Source organism: Cardiocondyla obscurior, linkage group LG13 (genome assembly GCF_019399895.1).
Source record: "Cardiocondyla obscurior isolate alpha-2009 linkage group LG13, Cobs3.1, whole genome shotgun sequence".
NCBI classification, from domain to species: Eukaryota; Metazoa; Arthropoda; class Insecta; order Hymenoptera; family Formicidae; genus Cardiocondyla; species Cardiocondyla obscurior.
This window is the reverse complement of record NC_091876.1, coordinates 5,502,245-5,516,164: the sequence shown is the minus strand read 5'-3', so window position 1 is coordinate 5,516,164 and position 13,920 is coordinate 5,502,245. Positions and strand designations below refer to the sequence as shown.

At 48.0% G+C, this 13,920-nt stretch overlaps 1 protein-coding gene across 1 annotated transcript in view; it reads left to right on the top strand.

Moving 5' to 3' along the window:
- Positions 1-219: 219 nt before the first annotated feature.
- Positions 220-13,920, top strand: part of LOC139107613 (dystroglycan 1) — a 56,228-nt gene continuing 42,527 nt past the window's right edge. The window contains exon 1 of the mRNA XM_070665352.1: positions 220-525. The gene's annotated coding sequence lies outside the window, so the exon portion shown is untranslated. The remainder of the gene's footprint in view (positions 526-13,920) is intronic.

Below are 13,920 nucleotides of genomic sequence, written 5' to 3'. Positions count from 1 at the left end.
GAAGTTAATCGCACCGTGAAAACTTCCGGGCTCTGGAACCGCTTTAGACTAAGGTTTAGAGTCCATTTCACTGACGTTTTATTCACAGTACAGTACTTCAGTTCCGAGTTTCCAGCTCGTTCGTCGTGATGCTGCAAACTCCATCTACCCGTTGACCGGTGAATCGAGGTTCGATTTACTGATCGATATCCGCATCGCGATACAAGATGGCGTCCGCAAGATGGCATTCACAAGATGGCTACCGTAAGATGGCACCATGTGCACGTACGCCGGTCGTTCTCGGGGAAATGGCGGTATCTGCCGCGATCGCCGTGATCGCGTCAAAGTAACTTGGTCGTATGCAAGAAATAGTGGTCCGCAAGGCCGATCGTGTGTTCGGGAGTGAGATTTGTGCGCGAGTGACTTGTTCCAATGTACGAGAGGAGCGGACGGCGGTGACCTGGCAGGCCTGGCAGCGACTCCCGAGGCAACGACGAAACGGCGCCGGACCGGCACTTTGGACGTCGAAGGTCAGTTTCCTGAACGGTAAGTACCTGCTCACCTTTGTCGCCTTTTACGGCCTTTCTGCTTGTCTACGACTGACCAGCGCGATTCCACCGGCGTGCTTGTCGCCCTGGTCTCAGCTTTTGGTCAATGATCCGCCGCATCCCTTCGTACGTCGCAGATTGACCCTCGAACGGTACACTGGGTTAGAATAAACGCGACAGATTTTCAATCATTAAATTTTGTAAAATATTTTTTTTTTTTTTGCAAATGTTGATAACATTTTTTATTCTTGACGTCTTGCGTGTAGTTGGAAAAAATCTTATAAATTATTACACGTTAAATCTCGGGATGTAAGTAGAATAAAAATAAAATGGCTAAGAAAACGCCATTTGAGGGTTGACGCGAAGTCCATCCGCGAGGTAAAGACTCCGACTCTCGCTGACTGAATAATAATGACATCGTATTCTCGATAAATTGTTTAATAAATGTGAAAAATTAACTTTAACGTGCGCGCCGCATGCGAGCGAAATTAATTTATTAAGCAACGTTCGACACGTATTTAACGTTATTTTATATAACATTTATGAAATCGGAAATTGACCAAACTTGGATTAACGGCTGCAAAAAACATATTTTCGTTAGCGAAATTTCGCTGTTTGAAATTGAACCGCGATTCAGTCTGCATATATTTTGAAACCTCGGTATATACATATTATACTTTTAAAAGTCATCGAGAGTCGCTGTTTTCGACTTCGTATTTCGTGAAAAAATGATAACTGGCGGCGGTAAAAAATATCTCTCCACTCACGGAGCGGAATTATAAATGAAAAACGCAACGGTAAACGTTAAAATACGTATCGATCAAACGAGGATAAGAAACTGGACGCGAAGAATCGGTTTTCGTGATGTTCGCGGCGGCCGGAAACTATGGCCGGATGTACGTGAGTTAAATACAGAAATCGGGTCCAACTTCGATGCAACCTTCGTCAAATTATTGCGCCAACGTTAAAAATTCTGGGAGGGTAAGCATGAGCCTGTCTACGAATAAACCTGAGGTTACCGAATTAATATTTGCGCGACAAATCGGGAGGGGGAAAAGGGAGTTTACGATGCTTTCACGATAGATGCTCTCTCGGATGCTTCTCGAAGAAAAACCGGCCAAATAAAGAAAGGGATCGTGCCGCGAATCGAGAGAGCGGCGAAAATTATTTTACTCAGGAAGCTATCGAGTCTCGTTTAACCGTCGGGAATTGCCGGCGAGGCGGCCGGCGATTTATTTCAACCGCGCGAGAACCAGACGCTCGGCCGCGTCTCCCAAATGTCTCGCGGAACGTTTGATCTACGCCGAAAATAGATCACGCGCGGTACTCACCAAGGAAGCCGATCGATCAAGCGAGCCAGGTGGAAGAGCGAAACTTTGCGCGCGGATCGCGAGTCTTTTTCCCGGCGTAGGTTTAATTACGAGCCGACGGGAAATGTCGTAGAAACGGGATATGAAATGGCAAATGAATGCTCGCACTGTAGTGCCCGGTCTCGCGATATAATTGCTCGAACAAAAAGTAATATGTAGAGACGCGTGACGTAGGGAGAAAAAGAAAGAGAGGGAGACAGAACGCTTCGGACGGCGCGTTCTTTATCGCGTCACAAAGCGGTTATGCAACTGCCGTTCCTCTTTTATGATACGGAGTACACTCGGTTACGGTTAATAACGCTCCCTCGCTACGACGACCGCACGCGTAGAAAAATTTCTTTCGGCTCTCCGGGAATTACTTCCCATTTCCTTCCGTCTTTCTTGCCGGTTTTACGCAACGCACTATTCGTGGGCGCCGGCCCCGGGATCGCCTCCCGCTCACGTGCCTCGGAGATTAACAATTTTGCGCTTATCTCGCTTCTGAGAATTTTTATCTCCGCCCGAACGCCTCCCCGCTCGTAAAGAGACCTCTTGCGATTCAAGTCGCGGGCGAGTCCTTCGATCAGAACCGAGCCATTCTTCTTCCTCGCCGCTCGTAAAAACCGGCTCTCGCCCCAAAAATCTAGTCGGGGTGAATGCGGTCGACTTGAATAGAATAATTATAACACCCTGCGTTCGTCTAAGCTCAGGAAACGGTTGACTGTAACCGTATCAACCCTCTCTAACAAAAAAAAAAAAAAAAAGAAAATCGTACAACGGTCAAGACGGTGAAAAATATTCCGTAAAATTTTCGTGACTCTCAAGCGAGTCACATAGCGAATACACGTGCGAATACGCGTGTCCGTGCAGTAATTCTAAATCCATTGCGCGCCGGTTTGCGACAATCGAAGTTTGAATACTTTTCGCGCGCTCGACGACCGTCCCTTTATCTCGCCCTCCGCTTCGCTCCGCCTCGCCTCGACCCTTCGCGCCGATAAAATTCCCCGGAACGAGCTCCTCGTTTCTATTTCCAGTCCCAGTTCGAGGCTTCCTCTCGCCCGTAATCTTCTCTCTGTTTCTGGGCTCTTCTTGTTCTCTCCGCCGCCGCCACTTCCGCCGCCGGGTCGCAATCGCGTCTTCCATTCCTCCGATCTCTCTCGCCTCGCCGGGGCTCTCGGGCTCTCGTTCGCCGAGAAACTCGGACGACGCTCCTCCGCCGCTCAAATCGCGTTTCGTTCGAGGCATCCGATTAGAAATTGCGCGAAACTTCGTTCAGGCCCCGTTTCTTCGGGGATTATCTCTCGCCTCGCAGAAGCCCTCTTTCCCCCGGAATGACGGCGCGAAGTCGAAGCGCGAACTTATCCCTCCGGGTTCCTGTCGATTTTATCCGCGATAAACGCTTTTAAACTCCGCGCGAGTCTGGAAATTATTAAGCCTCGAAGAAATATATATTCTTAATTTTTTAGAAGCGCGTTTACAATTTACTTGACAAATAATTTCGCTCGATTCAGGAAAGCCATGAACCAACGATAGAAATTGCTTTCGGCGTTTAAGTGTACTCGCGTAAATTAGTTGTCTCGCTTATAAATCCTTAATCCACCGTACGGATAGAGGCGTCTTCCCCGACGCTTGCAGCCGGTGTAGGGCACCAAATGGAATGTTATTGCAGGACCTGAATGCAAGCTCCGGACCGAATTCCAAACATAATGTAGCAGCCGGTTGGCGTCCCTGTAAGGTCGTCCGTTCGCATTACACGCGAGCTGAGCGTTAAACGTACGCCGAATGTTATACGCGCTTAATTAGTGTATACACGAGTTCCCAATTTTAATGAGAGAGTAATCCCACCGCTGAGGAACGCAAACGTTTGCGTCGTGCGCGATCTGGCCGCTTCAATCACGAAGTTTTATTGTTCACGTCCGGGATTTCGAGATGTTACGAACGAGATATTTTTTTTTACAAACAAACCCGTCAGTCGCGACGGGCAATGATATAATCATCGTGCGACATTACGCGGGACGTAATATCGACGCTAGAAGTTCGTCTTGCCTCTCGCGTTTCGGTGTAATTTCTCATTTCGGCATCGCGTGACAGGTGGACCGGCTAAAGGTGCATTTATCGTCACGATTTCCCCATCACGGTTGTTTCACGCAATGTCGAGCTATATTTTTCTTCCGATAGAACCGGGAATCTCCGTAAAAAGCTAAAAGAAAAAAAAAAAGAAAAAAATGAAAGAAAAACGATGCGTCAATGCCATTGCGAGACATCTGGTAGGATCATAAAGATTCTCCGTGAGTTCACCGGAGCTCGGAGGGCGAGGGTGAAGTAGAAAACAGGTGCCGGTAGGGTATTAAGTGAAAACGAGAGGAGTAAAAAATCGACGGCGAAATAAAAGAAAGGGAAGGACGCCGGGCGGGAAAGGATTATAGAAATTTGTGAGAAATAAAGGGAGGAGAGACGGGCGCGATGAGTCCCTCGAGTCAAACCAATTTCTTACCCGGTGACGTCATCGTTTCCACGCGTAGTCCAGGACTGGGTAATGATTAAACGAGATATTTATAGAGCTAGTCGGATAGCGGCGGCGTTATTTCGCTGGAAACTCGTAACGGTGGGTTATGGCAGCCGACCTATTCAACTTTTCTTCGAGCCGCGGCGCAAAAATCCGTGACCGTGTATTTCGGCTTAAAAGCCGATTAGATTAGGCAATCGCGTTTTTATATCCGGCGAATCGCCACTTCCCCCCTCCCTTCTCTCCCGTACTCGACCCGAGAGATTTGCCGTCGCGACGCATTTGCCTTGCAGAATAATCGCGTTACTTAATCATTCCGTTGGGTAGCAAAAGTGTACATTTACCACTCGACGAGGGCTTACGTAAAAAAAAGAAAAAAAAAAAAGGAAGGATAGAAAGCAAGGAAATGGAACAAAAGAGAAAGGGTGCTCTTTGTGTTCGCGGTGGAGTAAGGAGGAACGTAAAGAGAGCGGCTTTTAAAAGCAGAATCTTCTTATTCGCCGTCGAATTAAACGAGCTTACAGCTTCTGCCGCGCGTGTGTATAAATTTCCGTTCCTCCAGCGTTGCAAGCTTTATTATTTTGATTACGTCGAAGTTTATTTCCGATCATTTCCGCGAGTCGTTTCCCCATCTCCTCGTATCTGCGATAAGTGTCAGACATCGGGACGGGTCTGAGAATATCGCGGGTCGCCGCGTGCATCAGCATAAATGCACGCGACGAAGAGGAAACTTTCTCGTATCGCGGGAAGGCGTGTATAAACATACGTACGCGCGTACTTAATTAAAGGATTTTTGCAGTAAACTAGAATGCCATCGTTTTAATTACGTCTCGCGTGCGCGACGTTCTTTGGCGACGCTTTAATAACGCTGCTCGCGCGCGATCTCTAATATAAATTAGACGCGCGTAACGTGCGCGAAGCGTATGAATTAAATTTGCGAGTCTTCATTCACGTCGTCCTCGCTTCTCGTAGTGACAGCCTCGCTGACGGACAGTACGGCACGGGCGCAAAACCGTCGTAATGATAAGAGGTCCGGGGGCCGCATAAACGGCGGCACAAAGCCGGCCAGATGAATGCGCCGGGTTCCAAAGGGAAACGCGGCGGATGCGACGATCCTTTAGCATTCAGCTCGCGACCGGCGCGCAAACGTTTAAGAATCCGGAGGGAAGGCCAGAACGAAGGCGGCGAAACAACCGTCGAGAGACCCGGGAACTTTCTTCGCGAGACGCGAATCAGCGTAATGTTCCGGCGCGTTCCCTCAGACGGGAGAAGTCACGATAAAGTAAAGTCGGGCATACCTCTCGGAGATGGCGACCTAATTTCGCTTCCCGCAGCATCTTGAGCTTTCAAGCCCCCCTCCCCCCCCCTCCCCGTTCTATCGCATCGCAGACGCGGACGAGCGAGCTCGCGAATGCCGGGTTATTTACATTTACCTCCTTACCGTCGAAGTAACAAGCCTCGTGCAGCGAGTCGGTGTGGCCGTTTTGATAAAAAAGAAAAATAAAATTGAAAAATAAAATAAAATAATTATGCGATTGAATAACCGCGCTGTAAACTTTTAATTACCAATTTAATAGCTCGCGGATTAACCGGACGTAGATACACGATCGGTATCGCCGTTAAAGCGTGATGGTCGATTAATTAAGACGCGTTCCGAAACCCTCGTATTCGCTCTTTTTCAATTTTTATATATACATATAGGATTAAACGTGCCCGCGGAAACGATTTGCACAATTATTTAGCAATCTCGTAGATCCGAACGCGATATACGTGTAGGTATATGGTGCTGGTAACGCTCGCGTGCATCTGTTATATTCATACGTATCTATTTTTGTATTTTTGTGGTATCGGATACTGAAAATAAAAAATAAAGAATTAAAAAAAAAAAAAAAATTTAGGTAAGGCAGTTTAAGAATAGTAAGCGCGATATTTTTGATGTACATAATTTTTATTTATATCTCTTAAGAGAAACAGAATTACGTTGTATATTTAGAAATTAAATAGGGAGATGATCAATTTAAGCCATCGCAGATTTCTTCCGGCAAACTGTTATGCGTGTGACAACTGCGTGAGGTCATAGAGTGCTTAATAGCACAGATGCGCTAATTATATTTAACGTTCCGCGCAACTAGCGAGTTAATACAACGCGGTGATTTATATTCTAAATTATCAGCCATTCTTATCGCGGTTAATGACGTAATTGCGAACAAATTACGACCGCGAATTGACATTAGGCCCCTATCTTCTCTAGCGCTGATGTCATTCTCGGATCTTGCGGTTCGTGAAAGCCATTTCTCCCCGATATATCGGTATGCGCAGGGTGTGTCCGAGCCGTCGACTCTTTGTTTCGACGTAGATCTGCGTTAAGATTTCGGTCGCCGCGGCGCTCAGGCCGAATTGCGCCGGCGTTGTTTCAGCTTTAAGCATAAACACGTGTCCTGATTTATTTGGGAGGGAAAAAAAAAAAGGAAGATAATAATAAAAAATAAAGATATACGCATGTTTAAATCTCCCTTAAAGCCGGAATAACGTCGGCGCGGCCGGGTTTTAGCGTCGTTGGTTAAAGAGCCGTATTATCGAGCAACATTTCGCTGTAATATATAAAATAATAAATTCTGAAATTCCGAGGTGAATCTCGGCGTGGAATTATAAATCGCTTGTGTCGGGAAGGGAAAAAAAAAAGAGATAAATAAAAAATAAAATAAAATAAACGGACGGTTTGACGTGAAAAATAAAACGCTGCCGGTCAAATACGGTTTGAAGAATAGACAGTCGTCTTTCTTTATGTAGGGCATATTCGTGCACGTTGAGACTATTTCCACGAAGCCAGTTACACCGGGTTTTCCTGTCTACAGGCACGATTGTAAAGTAACCGAGGAACATACGTTCGTCGTTCGTGTATCTTAACCACCTAATATGGCGTGGCGACGTTTCCCACTCGTTGCACAAGTGTCTCGATACGACAATTCGGTATTGAAACTCTTTAGCGGTCAATAAGTGCTCGGCGAATGACGCGAGTGTGCCAATTAAATTACAGACGTCGACCAGATGAATATCGCTTTGATCGCCGCTCGCTTTTCCTGTAATTTATTCTTTATTTTTTGAGGAGATAAAAGCGTGACGTCGCGTTTCCAAGTGAAATATGAATGAATAAAATATCGTATTACCTTATTATTTGCACGATTAGATATCCAACTTATAACCGAAACCTTAGTAAAACTATCATGTATTTTATTACTTTAAAAAAATGAGAATTAAAACGTGCGGTTTGAGACATTTGATTTGCATCCGCGCGCTCAACTATCAATTATCAATTCCGCGAAGGAACTCGCAGAGAGTTAACACTTGTACGCCGCCATGTGTCAATTAGATTTTCACTGAAAATCCAGCGGTGGAAGAATCCATCGAAATTTCGCGCGGTATTCGAGTACCTCAGGCAAAGCGAAGGAAATCTCTGAGATAGGAAGACGAGAGAATATTTGCGGGAAATCTCGCGGGTCGATGTTCGTGCGGCGCTTCGCGAAGGCAGGTGTCTTATGAAAATACGTATCGCGCGCTCTCGCACGTCGCGTCGGGATATATACGGCGTTATATCGCGAGCTCCTCGGACGTCAGGGCGGCGAGGGAGAAATGTTAAACACGACCGCCGGGTCCGGCGCGAGATACGAGGGGTCGAGGCCAGGCGCGGCCCGCGCACGTGTTCGGATTTTTCGATTTTTCATCGTTTCATCGGAGATCACCGATGCGTCCTGACGGCACCGCCATGTACTCCGCCGTCCGAATAATGCACCAGACGCGTTTTCCCGCCCGCTGCACCCCGCCCGACGTCCCCAAACCTGATGAGCTTTCGAATTTTTTTTCCCTTTTTTTTTCCTTTTTTTTTTCTATTTTTGCGCGACGCGCGACAGCGTGTTCACGACGGCATATCGATAGGTCTCGACAACGGCAGGCACCCCGTACCTATGTATTTCGAACGGCACTCCCGAACGTGATGCTGTTCTCCCGACGCGACGCTTCCGCGAGATTCTCAACTTAGCCTTCCCAGGAAGCTTTCGTCGTCCGAACGCGTAATATTCAGCGACACGTTCTCAGCGGTACTCAAATCCGCGGTCTCGCGGCCGTCGTAAATAGAATTATATAATTATTCGCGGTTCAAACACCTGGAATGTCGACCGCGACGACTTCCAAGGATGCTTCTTATTACACATGCAGGGTTCGCCCATTCCACGTTTCGTTGAAAGACCGCCGCGAGTTTCGACGTATTCTTACGTAATCGAAGGTACATGCAGATGTTGCAGCAGGTCTATCTATCTATTGTTTAAATTTTATACTTCCCCTTTACTTTTTTGTTGCGCGCGCGCGTGAAGATAACGCTGCAAAACCTTTTCAGCCGTTCCATTTAACCTTATTTAGTACCCGTGTAAAGTGATCGCCCACGTCTAAAGGTGTGCATACACTCGGCGAACGAACAACGAACGCGAACATTCATAAACAGATCAATCACTACAAAAATAACGGCAGAAAGATAGAGAGAATGAGCGAGAGAAACCGAATATCTAACTATCTACATTTTTAATCTGCGACAGTAAAACACTTTATTGTACCGTGATCGTAAAGATCGCGATTTCATAATGTTTCCACTCGATCTTTCTCCGGCGAGTCAAAAAAAAAAAATAACGCAGGTGGAGCCTGGGCGCGTGGGTGTCTTACAATCGCGGAAAAGACGCGATTCTCATAACGTTTCACGTTCCGCGTTTCCACGGATTGATGCGACCGTAACAGTCGTTCCACTTTACGAGCCCCGTCGCACAGGAAAGTATTGGGCGGTATCGAATAACTTTATATCAACTGGCTCTACATCCAGTACCATTTCCGAAAATTCCCGTTACGTAATATACCGCCGGGGTCTTCGGCTACGCGACGGGGTTTAACGTTTCAAACCGTTGCCTCGGCGAATCGTCGTCGGGATTATTTTCCGTCCGGCAGCCTCGGGACGCGCGGCGGGGGTTCATTATTATTGGAAAATTCACCGCTTTTTCATTATTACGAGAATCGCTTACGGGCCGAACGTAATTTCGATATCGGGCTACACCGGCCCCGACCGTCGTCAATACCGCCGACAATATCTCGTCCCTTCGCGAGTGTCAATTTGATGATGCTTTCTGAAGACCGGGGATCCGCGTATATCCGCGCGTTTCGAAATAAACTGCAAATAATGTCCGCGACAGGTTTCGACGGTGTCATTTCGCTATCAGTGGCTCTCAAGCTGGGTGCAACAGGAATTCCGCCGCGTCGTCAATTTGCCGAGAATAAACGCGCCGATTTATCTTGGGACGCTTTCTACAATTCTCACCGCCATACCGCGATTAGGAATTCTCATATGGCGCGTTAACGATACGTTATATTTTTGTGCGCCGCGAGGAAGTCCCGAACCGAAGCCCGCGCATATGCAGCGGACTTCCGCGTAATTTCCTGAATATTCAAACGAAGGGCCGATATCGAGAAGCTCCGTGCTTGCGGCTTCGCGAACTTACCTCGGCGAATAATTTCGCCTGTGCACCACTGTCTGCTTACTCGGGACAAATAGGTATGCAGTTATTCTGAGACCGTCGGGGTGAATGCCCACGAACGTTCACGTGGTCGCGTTTGCAGCCTCTCTGCCCGTTCGCGAAAGCTCCAATCAAATATCGCCGGACAGCTATGCCTATACCAGAACACCTAATAGTCGCAATAATGCGTTGATTGTTTTGACCCGGTACGTTTACATACAGCGCCGTAAGAGAAGATCCTCGACGTAACGCCGAGAGAAGCGACATTTCCATGCCGTGGAAATGGAACGACGGCCGCGATTAAAGTTCGACGAACGATTTCGCCTGGGATCTTCGCGACGGATCTCGCTCGAAGATTTTAGCGATATTTTGCTACGGTCGACGGATAATAGAATCTCAAGTTATTGGAGCTTATAGCCCCGTCAAAGTTAATATTATTTATAAGCATCGTGCAAATTTAATCTCGCGTATTAGCCTGACGTTTATCCGTGTTTCTCGTTAGCTCCCCCAGCGCGGGGCCAACTGTAATGAGCTTAAAGTAGATGCGAAGTGAACTTATAATGAAACGTCACGTGCGTGCTTAGCCGGAGCAAATAAGATAAATGGTAGATATTCCTAATTCCGTGTCGGTCAGTTTGTTTACGAACTCGACCGTCGATCCCATTCTTTTCGTAATAATTCCGAATACTACGAATTCGTGGGCCACGGACGCGAATGCATCACGTAGACCTCGCAACGATATCGCAGCCGTATATCCGAGAGATTAATATGCATTAAACCCCCCGAGTTTAAGGTCCACTTAGTATCAACCGGAACGCAATTAGACGCTATTATTATAGACGGAAACTTAACGGGCTGCAGCGCGCTGCCTATCGTATACGTTGAATAATTTCGTTAACGTTGGCCGGCAGAGGCATCGAAATCACACGGTCGAATCAGTCGACGTTGCTATGCGCTTAAAAATAGGAGATGAATCAATATCGCGTGATGGGGCGAAAATGCTTGATTCGGAAATACGGAAGAGAAGCCGACGCGCGGAGAAGTAGCAACGGCGATGGTCAATCTAGCGAAATGGTTCGCCTTTTACCTTCCGTTTCGTTCACGCGCGTCCGTTATCTCGCGTTATTGACCCGATCTCGTTAAATATAATCTCGGATACGATCGTTAGAATTTTCGTTCGAAATCTCGGGAGTCTGAAAAAGAATTATACGCCTGTTAATTACGCCGAGGGGATGCCGAGCAGAGGTTTCCCGTTGCTCTCGCTTCCATCTCTGTACGTCGTTTTCACGAGTAGGCAATGCGGAGGAACTATTTTTAGTAGTTTCGCCTCGCGCAGCAGCGGTCAATCGTGCTAGTCAGGTCGAAAAGTTGCGGGGCACTTTGCGTTGTTTCCAGACGCCGCCGTCCGGAAGGTACAGCTTTTCTACTCCTCTTTCAAGTCGGCCCCGGTAGTCGTGCCTTTCCCAGGAACTTTCCCACTCGCCGACTAGCGGAATCGCTCTCTTTCCACCCCCTCAATCTGCCCCTCTCGTCCCGGCGATTTTACTTTTGCAAACTTTACGAGCTAATCTTTACCAGGCAAATGTTTTCGCAGCGGGAAAATTGCTTTTTCTTGTTTTTTTTTTTGTTTATTGAAAAACGTATAATATAATTGCGTTGCATAGTTTTATTTAACTTCGGAAATAATTCGCAATTGAATCGATATAATGAACGCCGAAATAATTCAAAGCTAGCCGCGGTCGTGTTATTTTTATGTACACATTTTGTGCGATAAAGAGCCTTCGAAGTAAAATTTTTCGTCGAGCTTACGCGGACCGTCATTTCGAATCGTACACGACGGCGTCGATTACACGGAAATTCTCGGAGTTCGTTGCGCGACATAGATCTATGTGGGACACCATTCCCATTGGTGAAAACGATCTCGACGGCATGTTTGAGAAGTACAAATATCGCGTACGCACACATCTCTCGACTCCCACGCTCGTTTCTGTTAGCGCGTTTCACGTCCCGGCTCCGGAATTCCGCGGATCGCTCGACGGCGCGCGACGATTGTCTCTTTCGGTCGGTGCAAGTGCCTTAAATCAAAATGGAAAGCGTGTGACCTAGTTGCTTCTGCCCGTCGTCGTTCATAGTTGCCGCCGCGCTATCAACGCCTCGATTATCAGCGGCGAGCATCGTGATGCAAATGTGAGAATCGAGCATTTGTCCCGTGTGCTGCATGTAGTTTTGGGGACAGGTGTTGCCTTATCTCACGCCCGGAAACAATTTCACATTTCCTGGTCCGCGGGGCAGCGAAATATTTATACCGCGACTCGTGCAACGGCACACGGATGGGCGTAGTAAATTTTTTTTCATCAGCGACGCGAGAGTCTCCGATTAATTCCTGCCGTTCGTACTGCGCGAAAAATTCCAACTTTTCTATCGATTCGAGCAGGGAGGGATTATCATTTTCGTCCTTCGCACGTTGCTTTTTCATCTCGCGCCGAGTCTCGAAGGGATTCTTCGCGCTTTCGCAGAAAGAGATGAGTAGGTTATTTCCGTTCGTTCGGCAATCGTCGCGCGGTCATCGAAAAGCAACACGGAGGATGGGACATCGGCATTTAAGACTACCGCAAGAGACCGTGGTTGATCGCCGGATGTGTCGACACACGCAATTGATTTCGTAAACGCACTTGAAAAATAAAAGAGCCCCTGCGTGACTCGCGCTGCCACTCGGGACCTCCCGTGCCGGAATTTCTTTGCACGCGCACGAACGTTCCGTTTCCCTTCGCAGAATCCGGGGAAAAAGATTTCTGACGCGGGAGAGAAGAATTCCGTCGAGTCGCGAAGTTCGAAGACGCGTCCGCTTTTCGTGTGCTTCGTTGTCGCCAGCGGGGATTATTCCAGCGGTAGTTTCAAGTCGTACGATTCTCGCGCGCGACCCAGAAGGAGAGAAGTGGCCTGCGATCCTGATGCTTCGACGCTCGGTTGAATCACCGGATGGCCGGGCTGAACGACGAGTCGAGAGTTTCAGCGGGCTGGGATTGGTATAAGGAAACAATCGGCATAGAAATTGGTAGTTGCCGCGTGGAGAAGCGGCGGCCAACTCTACCGACGAGTTAGCATGCAAATTGTGGCGAGAACGCGGTTAGTTCGACAGTCCCCGAAGTTACGCGCGTCCCTCGCGTTCCACGTGCAATGTCGAGTGCTTCGCGCTCCGTAGCCGCTGGTACGGTGTCACAAAGAGATTGCGGCGCGTCCCTGTGTGCGTTCCGTAAGGTAATTTGAAACGAAACGAGATTGAAACGGGGGATGAAGATACTCCACTCCGCGTTATCGGCCTTTATAATCGCGTGTTTTTTTGTTTTTTGTTTTTTCTTTTATTTCTTTTTCTTTCTTTCTTTTTTTTTTTTTTTTTTTTAAACTCGCTTTATGCAACGTGCAGTTTTCCGAACCGATGACGTTGCGTTCGCCGAGCGTCGAGGGATCGGCAGGGACGGGGTCGAGAGGTCGGGCTATTCGTCGTTCGACCGGAATAAAAGCGCGATCTGCAATTAAGCGCCGAATGCGCAACGAGACGTTGAACCCGGGCCCGATCGCCGAGATTGCCTTTGTGATTAAACAAAAGTGGGTTAATGCTGCGCGTCGGGACCCGTGCATCCGTAATGACGTTGACATCCTGAATCGGCCCTCCCTTCGTCCCGTCGGCCATTACGAGAACAATGGTGCGTGTTGTACATTGTTCCTTGACGCCGTTCGGTCTTCCTTTTTTCCGGGCGCCCGCTTGGCGCCCCGCGATCGGCAGCGATAGGCGCAGCCTTGTCTTAATTGCGGGCGCATATCGCGCGTAGGCGGCGCGCCTTTTTCGCCCGATGATGATTCCTAATTAATAAGCGAAACCGCGCCGCGGCTCGACCGCGAGCAACTGAAAACCCCGCGAACCGCCTTTCAATTTAACTCGAAACGAGAGCATCTGCCTCTTTATTTGGACCTCAGAAGGGGGGTTACAC